At 36.6% G+C, this 12,650-nt stretch overlaps 1 long non-coding RNA gene across 2 annotated transcripts in view; it reads right to left on the bottom strand.

Annotated features, from left to right (window-relative positions):
* Positions 1-3,683: 3,683 nt before the first annotated feature.
* LOC103540076 (uncharacterized) overlaps positions 3,684-12,650 on the bottom strand; it is a 177,292-nt gene continuing 168,325 nt past the window's right edge. For both annotated transcript variants that reach the window (XR_542190.2, XR_011525234.1), the window contains exons 2-3: positions 8,002-8,507; positions 3,684-4,688 (exon numbers count right to left, since the gene is read on the bottom strand). This is a non-coding gene — a long non-coding RNA (uncharacterized lncRNA). The remainder of the gene's footprint in view (positions 4,689-8,001; positions 8,508-12,650) is intronic.

Raw genomic sequence — 12,650 nt, 5'->3', positions numbered from 1 at the left:
GCGGATGTCTCTTTTTCCACTTGTAACCTAGGGAACCATCCTGTTTTTCTGGGCTGCAAAAGGCATTCTGGGTGTCTCTGAGGTCAAAGCACCCTCTTCGAAGAATACTCACAGCTTGTTCACAGGGAACTCCTCTCAGGGATAGGACTGCTTCAGTCGTTTTACCCTATTAGGAACCTCACGCCAATCTCAGTAGCTTCTACTTCAACTGACTTCTGCTCTCCCTCAATATAGATTATTCTGGGCTTTTGTTCAGGAAAAAAAAAGTCAATCGTTTTGAAGGTTACCTGTGTAGGAGGCATGGTCCTCAGTTCAGCTGATTTTCACTGTCAGTGTGGAATTTACTTGTTTTATTTTCTGCTGCTGTCACCCGCATTGGATACCCGGGCTTTCTATGGATTCATCATCATTTTACTAAGTCTTCTACCATTTTAGCAGGACTTAGGGAAAGATATTAAGAAGATATTAAATCATTTCAAATAAGAGCCTATATCAGTTAGGGTCCGGGCAAGAAAGTGATGACACAATCAAACACACTTATTGAGAAAAGTTATTAACAAATGTGAGCATGCACATTAAGGTATGATTAAACACAGCAGGGCTAACAAGTAGGAATTGTCACTTCCTAGGCCTAAAAGGACAAGAGAGAGAGAGGAGCCGTAATTGAGGCGACCATGAAAGGGGCTATGGCTTTCAGCAGAGGAACCAGCCAACCAGCAACATTCCAACAAGGAGGAGGCAGGGAAATAAACACCTTGACCTCATTCTCTTTACTCTCCCTGATCTGCAGTGGGTGACTCCCTTTAAGCAAACTTGACTGTAAGCCAGAAGGCATGTGAGCCATTTGTAGAGGTCAGCCTCCTGGGACACAGAAAAGACAGAAAAGGGTGATGGAGGGTAAAGAGGGGTTCTTGAGGGGCAAATATAAATTATCCAGTGTTTGGAGCTTCTCTATTATCCTCCATATCCACATTTTATTTATTTATTTATTTATTTATTTATTTATTTATTTATTTATTTATTTTGGTGAGGACGATTGACCCTGAACTAGCACTTGTTGCCAATCTTCCTCTTTTTGCTTGAGGAAGATTGTCCCTGAGCCAACATCTGTGCCAGTCTTCTGCTTTATATATGGGACATCACCACAGCATGGCTTGATGAGCTGTGTGTGGGTCCATGCCCAGGATCCAAACCCCAGGTCACAGAAGCAGAGCGTGCAAACTTAACCACTACACCACTGGGCCAGGCCCCCTCCAAATCCAATTTTAAAAATACTTTTATGAATGAGTAGATTTGTAAGTATGTGTGTATATGTGTGTTGTGTGTGTATAAGGACAGAGAAAAAATTGAGAAAGAAGCACAGAACAAACATGCTTAACAGTAAATACTTGTATGGCCCTTGGTATATGCCAGGTAGTGTTTGAAGCACTTTAAGTGTATCGACTTGTTTATTCCTCATAGTAATCCTGTGAGGTAGGTACTGTTATAATTCCCATTTTCCAGACAAGGAAACTGAAGCACAGAGAGTTTAAGGAACTTGCTCTGTCACAACAGCTAGTAAGCGAACCAGCTGGGATTTGCTACATTTGGGGGCGATCAATAGAGCCAGATAGTTGTGTATGTGTCTGGCATGTGCATTCATACCAAAACAAATGTGTTCATTTCCTGTTTGTTTTCCTTAGAAACTCAAATTTTAATCCCAAACATGCAAGCCTCACCCGCTCTCCTTCACTTTCTTACGTTACTTGCCTGTCCTCTGAAGGAATGTGAATTTGAGACTAGAGACCTCCCAATCTAACGGAAAGGGTGGATTGAATAAACCTCATATGTATTGCTTCTCCCTAGCCAAGTCTTTTGCTAGATATAACTTGGCGGGGGTTATAGATTCTTCTCCCTCAGCGGTACCTCCAGTGCAGCTACTCTTTGTTGCCCGTTTTGAACAAGATATGCCCTTAAAAGACAGCTTACTGTCTAGGTTCCTGAAATCAGGTCTCTCACTTTTTCAATAATTCAAGGGCAACTCAGGACAACTTGACAACTGAGTCCTCTTAGGTACTTTTGTTCACACCAATAAGCTCCTTCTTCCAAAGGAGCCAACAGGATAACAGGCATATTTTCTACATAGAAGAAACAGAGAATCTATAAACTGGTCCCAGATGAAAAAAGATTGAGGTTTCCTTCATGTTTCTAAAAACAATAAAAAGGAATTTCTCTTTCAAACGTATTCAGTTTATAGATCTGCATTTAGCCAGAAGAACACGAATTAGAAAATGCTTTAACCAAATTGTTTCTTCTATCAATTCCTGAAGGATCTGCAAAGCAAAGTATTATTTTCAATTTTATATAAGGAGTATGGATAACTTTATATCCCCATCATGTACTTAAGCCAGAGAAATAAAATAGTCTCCTATTGTTCAGTCCAGTTGGGTCCCATTCCTTCCCTTAATTTTGTGTGGTATGTTTTGCGTAGCTTTTAATATGGACTCCAGGGAGCTAAGCAGTGGGTGGTGCTTGGTCTTATTCTGTATACAGTATTATTGGGCATTATTAAAAATGCTTTATTATTTTCACATGGAGTAGTAAAAACTCCTTTAAAATTAAACCAAACACGGCAGAATTGAAGATAATAAATAATTCAATTTTTTGTGGGAAATTCTCACTGAAAAATAAATTATGTCTGGGTTGTAATCTGTCTTGGCCGTGATGCAAAGCAACTGCCATGGAACTAGGTGGGTTATATGCTAAAGAAATGGAGATAATTGCCGGGGAAGGTAAGACAATGCTATTAGAATCATAGATCTTTATGACTAACTCTACAAAACTCTCTGCCTAAGAGTGTTGCTTTTCCTGCTGCGACTATTGAAAAATTTCAGATATATTCTTAAACTTATCGAAAAGGAAACTTTTACCAACATACAATCAAAATTTTAAATTTCACCCGTTCTAGTTGAAACTATGTATTCTCTCCCATATAGCCTATCGTTACAGATACTTACTGAAAGCAATTGACAGCACAATTGTAAGAAAACTATCTCCCATAGGGCTCCTACAAATGCACATAGGAAATCAATTTTTATATTCACAGGAGAGGAAAACACAGAAGTCCCGACTGGGAAACTTTCCTGCTGGGGCTTTACCTCATACTTCTCAAGAGCTGTGTAAATATTAACAGGATAAATTCATTTTATAAACAATCTAGGCATCAACCGAATGAGACATAGTCACCTCAAGGTAATAAAGAAATCAATCTGAATCCCTTTGCAGGGAGATTAAAAACAGAATTCAGTAATAAAGAACAGTCTATACATTTGGGAGAACCAGTTTTATGGGATTAAGGTTGGAAGTTGCAATGATGGTGTTTGTTTGGGGGAAGAGAACAGAAATAAACGTAGCAAGACTTAAATAGTTCTCTTATTTTTTTTAATGCTGAGGGATATGGTTTTTAACCTAGGATTCCTTTGTTTGTGCACCCGCCTGTGTAACGCTGTGCCTCGAGGGTAATTGCAAAGGCACCGATATTGATTTGCTCCCTTTAAAAGAAAAGATGATGTTTTTTTCTCACATTTAGCCAAAAAGGGAAGGGAAATTATTGTAAATGTATTCTATTCTGCTCTAACATTTTTTAATTAAGCTACTTTTCTTTTTATGGTTCCAGTACTTAGATTAATCAAGACCGAAACAGCTGCGGCGAAGAATCTACGGGTTCTTTATTCCAGCATAAAAAAGTCAGCCTCCCAAAATAGGAGACGATGTAACATATTCTTTTACGAAAAAGCCTTCGATAATTACTCCCAATAGTTAAACATTTCTTTCAACCTTTTACTCTATTAATCTGGATGTCATATTACTACCTTTAATAATAATTTCGGTTTCTCATTTGCAAGTGTATCTCCTCCGATTCAGATCATTCTTCATCCCTATTTGACTTATTACCGTCTGCTTCTTCCGCTAAAGATAGACCATGTTTAATGACAATATTATGTAAAATACCACCCGGCAGGAATTTTTTGCCTGCTTTACAAGGGCAGAGAAATAATGTTTCACCAGATTTGCCTAGACATCAAAACCTCAATTTGAGGATAATCTCCAGAGTTACTTCAATAAGCATTGTGGTAAAAAAATTTGATGCTTTTCATTATTTTTCCAGTGGCAGAGATATTCAAAGTGGAACCCAAAAGAGGGAGCTAACCTGGAAACAATCTGAAACTGTAATTGTATTTTAAGAAAAAAAAAATGAAGTTATAAACATACAGCATTTAGAGAATTACTCAAAAGCCAAATTCTCCCAATTTATAAAAAGCCATGCATTTCTGAAGCAGATTGTCTTAAGATGAGTGAATCATGACGTGATCCTGGGTACTTAGCTATGACATCTGTTAGGTGGTAAATTGCATCGAATGCCACATGCATAATGAAGGAGAGAACAGTTTTTGGTTCCTAGAGTGCTCCTCATGTGAAGATGTACAAATAGAGGCAGCAAAACTCAGGCCAGATGGAAGAGCTGCAGTGCTGGAGACTGCCTCTGACTTGCTGGTAGTGCTAGGTGTCTCCTCAAAAATGCATAACCTGATGAGGTCTCCAGGGAAATACATTTATAAGCTCCTCAATATTCCAGAGGATGGCAAACCAGTGCCTTTTGTGAGACTTCCACTGTTGCCTTGAAGAATCAGTGTCAAAAGTTAGACCACCTGTGTGAGAAATATTACTTTGTTAATGCATTAAATAGTCTTTTATTCTTCACAATGAGATGTGGAGGAAACATTTCAGAGGTTAGTATAAAAATAACAAACACGCACCTGAATATAAGAATAAATTAACACAGCAAACTCCTTTGAAGATTAAAGGCTGGCTTTGTATTTTCTAAATGAGTAAATACTGTTTTTCCTAATTAGTTTAACTAGATAATAATTGAGAGATTTGATGATGGATCAGGAAATAACCTACCACATTCCACTATTTAACAAGCTAAACATAATCTTTAAACTGACTAGAAGGAGTGTGTAACATGCCTCACATAAAATACGTATGTGTTCAAATATGTGTATTTGTGTCCTGTATACATATATGCACAATTACTTTTAGTTAATTGATTAATCACTATACTTAAAATTCAGGTCTGACACAGTCTATTGAAAAATGCTAAGACTTTGATCTTCAGGGACCTGGGTGAAGAAAAGGTATATTGGAAAGTCCTCATCTTCAGAACGCACATCTACTCCTACTTTGAGTTACCCTCAAGGGAAACGTTGCTGTCAGTCACACGGTCGTTCATGTTCCTGAGTTTTAATTCTGCTAACTCAGTGGTCATAAGATAAAACAAGTTTAAACACTTGAATGTATCTGGTAATTTGCAAATTTTAAAGGACATTGCGATCACTTAGGGGGAATTTTGAGTATATTTCCTTTTCAACTACCCTACCATGGGCAACTTATCTAATGTCTCCATTTCCTTTCTCTGTTCCCTTCACTGGGGCACAGTACTTGGCAGCGCTTGGTCTGCCAGCCACGGTGATACATTCTCTGCCAATTCAAAGCACTCAGCATGATTTACACTCTCAGGAACTTTAAAATGGATACACTTACACAGGTTCAAGTGGTTGGGGGAGAGACACCGTCTGTTGCTAATGTCGGCACTTGCACAATACAGAATTTGTCATTCTCAAATAGGATGGAGGGGAGTGCTTTGAAGACTGGGAAACTGAAAATCCTTTAGGAGGCAAAATTAGTGACTCAGAGACTGCTTCTTTCAGGTATATAATTCTTCACTCAAGTAAGGCTTGGATTCCTATCACATGGAATTTAAGGGAAAGCCTCAGAATCTGGAGGTTAAAAGTTATTTCTCTGAAGTTGAAAAAGAAGAGTCAGAGTGAATTTTTATAATACAGAACAAAAATATTTTTCATTTCATGAAATTACAGTTGTAAAAATTTGTTTCAACACAAAATTGTACATTCTAACTAGAGAGAATTTCAAGTATTTAAAAAATAATTACCAGGAAACCCACCAGCCAAACACAGCCACTATAAATATTTTGATATATTTCCTTTTTTTAATCTATCAGTGAGTATTTCTCTCCAAAGCTTAACCTTCCTTTGATTTTGTATTTTTTCACTTATTATATACTAATCATGTCCTTAATTATTACTTACCCTTCTTAAGCAATGCTAAATTCTGCACAATAATTCATCACATAGGTATATTCATAGGTATCTATTTCCTTATCATTGAATATTTAGGTAGAATAAAAGTTATTGCTTTCATAAATACTGCTGCTATTAATAATTTTAATGATTAAGGTTTTAGTTCATATATACATTAGTTTCTCAGGAGAGAGAAAATAATTTATACGTGGATCAAAAGATAACATCTTTAAGTGTGGTCTTTATCACTATATTGCTTTCTAAAATTGCCACCAGCTATTTATAAATATGGCCATTTCACATCAGTCTTGCCAGCCACGTGATTTTCTATCTTTTTAAGTGTTTTTATAACTGATAGATTAAATGTAGTATATCATTTTAATTTGTGTTTATTTGATTTCTAGTGAAATTGAGCACTATTAGTCCAGATATGTGTTTATGGATCTAATTTCTCTTTAACATGGTTTTTCATGCTTTGCCAATTTTCTTAAGTCTTAATGTTGGTTTGTTTAGTTTCATACAGTCACATGCCACATTATGATGGTCCAGTCAATGATGGACCGCATATACAACAGTGGTCCCATAAGATATGATGGAACCGAAAAATTCTTATTGCCTAGTGACATCGTAGCCATCCTAACATTGTAGTGCAACTCATTACTTATGTGTTTATGATGATGCTGGTATAAACAAACCTACTGTGCTGCCAGTTGTATAAAAGTATAACACATATAATTATGTACAGTACCTAATACTTGACAAGGATAGTAAGTAACAGCATTGCTGGTTTATGTATTTACTATACTATACTTTTCATTGTTATTTTAGAGTGTACTCTTTCTACTTATAAAAAAAAGTTTACTGTAAAACAGTATGCCATGTTAGGCTAGCAACAGCCTCATATGTCTCATGTTTACCACATCTCTTGATTACCTCATTTTCTCTTGTGCTTGATTTTTATTTTATGTTGTTTTGTTTAATATGGCCCTTAAGCATACAAAATCCACTGCTAATGTTGCCAGTAAGAGGCCACGTCAAGTGACTGACCTGGAAACAAAATTAAAAGTGATTAAGGACTACAAAAGTGATGGTTATTGCTTCCAGGCAGGCATGTGCCCTTCCACCATAGCTATGATCTTGAAGAACAAGAATAAAGTGATGGAAGCTATTAAAGGATCTGCTTCATTGAAGGCAACAAGACTGACAAAAATTTGAGAACGACCTATATCAGACATGGAGAAACTTCTAATGACCTGGATTGAAGACCAGACAGAAAAGCGTATCCCTCTCAGCACCGTGACAGTCATGGCCAAAGCAAAAAGTTTGTTTCTGATGTTGAAAAGAAAGGCTGGACCCGACTATGATGTTGAATTTACTGCTAACTCTGGGTGTTTTAAACTATTCAAGAATAATTATGCATTACATAATGTGAAAGCGAGTGGTGAGTCCACAAGTACTGATATGAAGGCAGCTGAAGAATTTTTGGAAACTAGATAAGTTGATTGTGGAGAAAAATTACATGTCAGCACAAATATTCAATCTAGATGAAACCTCCTTATTCTGGAAATGGATACCTGCAAGGAATTTCATCCATAAAGAGGCCAAGTCAATGCCAGGTTTCAAGGCTTTTAAGGACAGGATAACAGTGTTGCCTGGGGGCAGTGTTGCTGGCTACAAATTGAAACTCTTTGTGATCTGGCACGGAGAGAACCCCAGGGCCTTCAAGCATATCAATAAGCACCACTGCCAGTGTACTACGGGAGCGATGAGAAATCATGGATGACCCAGCTCCTCTTCCAAGATGCCCTCCTGAATTGCTATGCCAGCCAAATGGAGAAGAATTGTTTGGAGAAGAACATACCTTTCAAGATTTTGCTAATTGTTGTTAGTGCTCCTAGACACCCTTTTTTTATTGGTGATCGTCGTCCCAATGTCAAAGTGGTGTTTCTCCCTTCAAACACCACTTCTTTGATCAAACCACTGGATGAAGGAGTTATAGCAGCTTTTAAGGCCCACTGCCCGAGGAGCACTTTTGCCCAGGCTATTGTTGCAACTGAGGAAGACACTGATGAAATTCTGAAAAGATCACAACTTCTATGACTGCATCAAGAACCTTGCTTGGGCTTGATGTGATGTCTGTCACCAAGGACTGTAGGAATGGCATCTGGAAGAAAACACTCAAAAGATTCATCCATGACTTCAAAGGATTTTCCAGAAATGAGGAGGTTGCAAAAATCACCAAGGCTGTGGCTGAGATGGCAAACAACTTTAACCTGGGTGTGGAGGAGGATGACGTTGAGGAGCTCCTAGAGGTGGTTCCTGAGGAGTTGACAAATGAGATGTTGAAACTGGCACAGGAACGCATACCTAAGGAAGAAGCAAGAAAAAAGGAAACTGCAGGAGAAGAAAAAGAAGAATCCTCAAGAAAATTCACAGTGAAGGGTTTAGCAGAACCTTTTGCAGACCTCAACAAGCTCCTTAAAACTTTGAAAACATGGACCCCAACATTGAAAGGTTTTCGTTAATAGAGAGGAATGTTCATGGTGCATTAACTGCTTGCAAGCAAATCTATGATGAAAAAAAGAAATAAATCAAGCAAACCAGCATGGATATATTTCTGAAAAGAGTGACACCTCCTCAAGAAGAGCCCCAGGCAGGTACTTCAGGAGGTATTCTAGAAGAAGGAATTGTTATCATAAGAAATGACAGCTCTACGCGTGTTATTTCCCCTGAAGACCTTCCAGTGGGACAAGATGTGAAGGTGGAAAATAGTGATATTGATGATCTAACCATGTGTAGGTGTAGGCTAATGTGTGTTTGTGTCTTAGTTTTTAACAAAAAAGTTAAAAAAGAATTTTTAAGTTTTAAAAGATTACAAAAACCCTTATAGAACAAGGATATAAAGAAAGAAAATATTTTTGTACAGATATACAATGTGTTTGTGTTTTAAGCTAAGTGTTATTACAAAAGAGTCAAAAAGTTTTAAAAAATTAAAGTTTATAAAATAAATAAGCTAAGATTAATTTATTCCTGAAAAGAGAAAAACATTTTTTTGTAAATTTAGTGTAGACTAAGTGTACAATGTTTATAGAGTCTACAGTAGTGTACAGTAATGTCCCAGCCTAAATGGGACATTTAAACATCTAAATGTTTAGACACACAAATGCTTACCATTGTCTTATAGTTTCCTACAGTATTCAGTACAGTAACATGCTGTACAGGTTTGTAGCCTAGGAGCAATGGGCTATCTTGGATAGCCTAGGTGTGTGGTAGACTATACCATCTAGGTTTGTGTAAGTGCACTCTGTGATGTTTGCACAATGAAATCACCCAATGGTGCATTTCTCAGAATGTATCCCCATTGTTAAGTGATGCATGTCTGTAATATAATTTTTTACATATTAATATATTTGACTGGATTTGATATTTGTTATAACCAGTATTAACCTTTACTTTTTACATTTTCTCATAAGCTTTTCTAAAATAGTGGGTCTTTTAATTTGATTGTTTTATGCAAAAAAATTCATTTTTACCAAAATTTCTCAGTTTTTTCTGCCTTTTGTAGATTTGAAAGTCCTTTACTCTTAAGTTTGTAGTTAAGCATTCATTCCTAGATTGGTTGTTTTTGTTGCTACTACTGCTGTGGTGGCGATGATGGTGGTGGATGGTCAGTCTTTTTATGATTTGACTTTTAATGTTTAACACTCCAATTCACTTGAAGGTATTATTTTAGGTGATAAAGTGTGAATATATAAATTTACTTTTTTCTAAATAGCTAATCAATTATCACAAGTACATTATGCAATTAAATTCTAAATGCTTACATAAAAGTTTGGTTTATATTTATTGCAATCAAAAATTGTAGAATGCTAAGTTGACCACATCAATAGTAAAATTCTGCCCTGGTTTGGGCATTTATGGAACCAAAATCCATAACCCCACAGGTGTTCCAGGGCTTTGTGACTATGGAATAACTCCATTCCCTACCAGCACCAATCAAAACTTTATTCTCAGTGACCTGTGTCAGTCACTATTTTGAGTTTATACAAATAAATCAGCTGACATAATAATCACTCAACTTATGAATAACTTTGTAAAAAATCTTACATACTATTAGTGAGAAGGCCACCTTTTGGCAAAGCATTTTGACAATGTTCATCTGACTTAAAAATGCATATATTTTTAACCATAAATGTATCTATTGAGGTGCATCCTACAGATATACACCTATAAGTGTGCATTGATGTAGGGACAAGGATATTCCCTGGAACGCTATTAGCAATAGCAAATAATCTAAATAGAAAGGAACTCAATGTCAGTCTGTGGGCAACTGTTTACTCAAACTATTGAGTTTTGAAACAATACAACACTATGCAGCTACTAGAAGAGAATGAGGTGGAGCTGGATATGATGACATGGAAAGATCTCCAAGGAATATTACTAAATTGAAAACCCAAACAGCCAAAGTTTGAGTATAGTACAATCCCTTTTCCATACATTGTGATATATATGTTTGTATGTGAATCAATGTGTATAAAAATATAGAAATGGAAATATATATAGATATTGATGTGGATGTAGATATAGATGTACATATAGAGATACGGATAGGAACATGGATATGAATATAGATGTACATACAGATGTAGAGATAGAGATAGAGATAGAGACAGAGATAAAGATTCTCCTCATTTTCTAGGATTCAGCACACGCCAGTACTCAGACCTTTGACTTCTGTTCTCTAGTTATGGTCTCACTCTTAGTAATCTCATCCAGACTCTCGAATTTAAAAATAATCTATATGCTGACACTGGCAAAATTTATTTCTCCAGCTGGTCCTCTACCCTGAACCCTGTTTAGTAATTTACTTAAGAAAGACTGGGTCAAGGTAATGGAAATTCTGCAATAAATAAGACAACTATCCAGGCCTACGCAGAGCTAAACTTCATGTTTCCATTTAACAACCATTACAAAATTAAAATGTCCAACACTAATTTTGATGACTGGTTTTTCTTACTTCAACCTGTTCTCCCCCATATTTCCCCATTTCATTAAGTGGAGATGTCATTCTTCCAGTTGCTCAGGAGAATATTGTATTTTTCATCCTTGATTCTTTTTCTCTTACGCCACATCCCACACTACATAGGACCAATATTATAATTAATAAGACATGAATATGACATTTGCTTTCATTATATATGTTGAGATTATTTATGTTATTTTCAATTCTAAAATATTAGTGATGTTCATTTAGCATGATTATTAATCACACACAGAAAGACCTTTGACTGATACATAGTTTTATGGCTGCATAATTTTCATCTACATTAAATCTTTTAGTCCTTAAAGTGTTATTCGTACCAACTCTAGTTCAACAATTGTACATGTCATGGAAATCTGGAGCTGCTCTTTTGAAGAATGGGAGTGATCCTTTGGTGATATGCAAATATTTTGTTGTTATAGTAACAAACCCTGTTTCCTTATTCTCACATATAAAGAAAAAATATTAAAGGGGTAAGGGTCTATCTCCTATTGAGTCTAATTCCCATAAGATCTGAAATTCATCAGTTTTTTGAATCAGACCCTCTGGAAATAGTATTAACTTTTTCAGGCCAGAAGCAATGCATATAACTAAGCATGAAGAAATAAGGAAAAATCTGACTAAAATGTCATTGAAACACTCAGGTGGTTGATCAATTCGTCTATAATCCCAAAGGGACTGAATTGAAAACCCATCAGAGTACTCTCTGCTCTCACTCTTTCCTCACTCCCTCTCTCTATTCCCCCATTGTCTCCCTCCTCCCCCCCTCACACACACCTATGCGTACATATTTCCTTCATGTTCAGAAGATAAGAGCATGTGAACAACTTCCTAAGAAATTTCATCACTTTCACATGAAGACCTACTGAACAGAAATATATCACTATTAATTAAAACCCCACCAATACCAGTCAAAATATGAATCTACTAATTTGGACCATTTGAACCATAAAGAGCAGCATGGTCCCAAGCAAGTAATTATACAGGCAGCTGAAGTAGGAAGTCACAAGTGAGGAAGCTGGAATAAGCATTTCCAGAATTTACTGAAATGAAGCTTCCAAAAACACCAAGTGGCCAGCTGAGGAACCCAGCAGCTGCACACCTATTAGCCATTTTCATGTAAATTATGAATCCAGCAAGCAAGTCAAAAATAGTGACAAACACTTAAGCTAGAGTTACAGTCACTAATCAAAGGCTTGCCTTCACCTGTGCTCGGTGGGAACTGTGCTTATACCTTTATTGGCCTTTACTTCCAAGCTAGCAGAACACAACCAAGAAGAAGCACAATTAACCAAGAAAAGGCATCAAACAATAAGTTATTCGGGAAAATGCCATGCCAATGTATTTCTTTCTTGGCTCCCTCAATAGCAGATTATTTTATACCCTTTTTAATAAGAAGAATAAGGATTCACAGTACTCCTGCCTCTCCTTGTGCCTCTGAATGCTTGAATATTTTTGCTGATTTCCGT

This window comes from Equus przewalskii, chromosome 13 (genome assembly GCF_037783145.1).
Source record: "Equus przewalskii isolate Varuska chromosome 13, EquPr2, whole genome shotgun sequence".
NCBI classification, from domain to species: Eukaryota; Metazoa; Chordata; class Mammalia; order Perissodactyla; family Equidae; genus Equus; species Equus przewalskii.
This window is presented reverse-complemented; position numbering and strand designations above follow the sequence as displayed.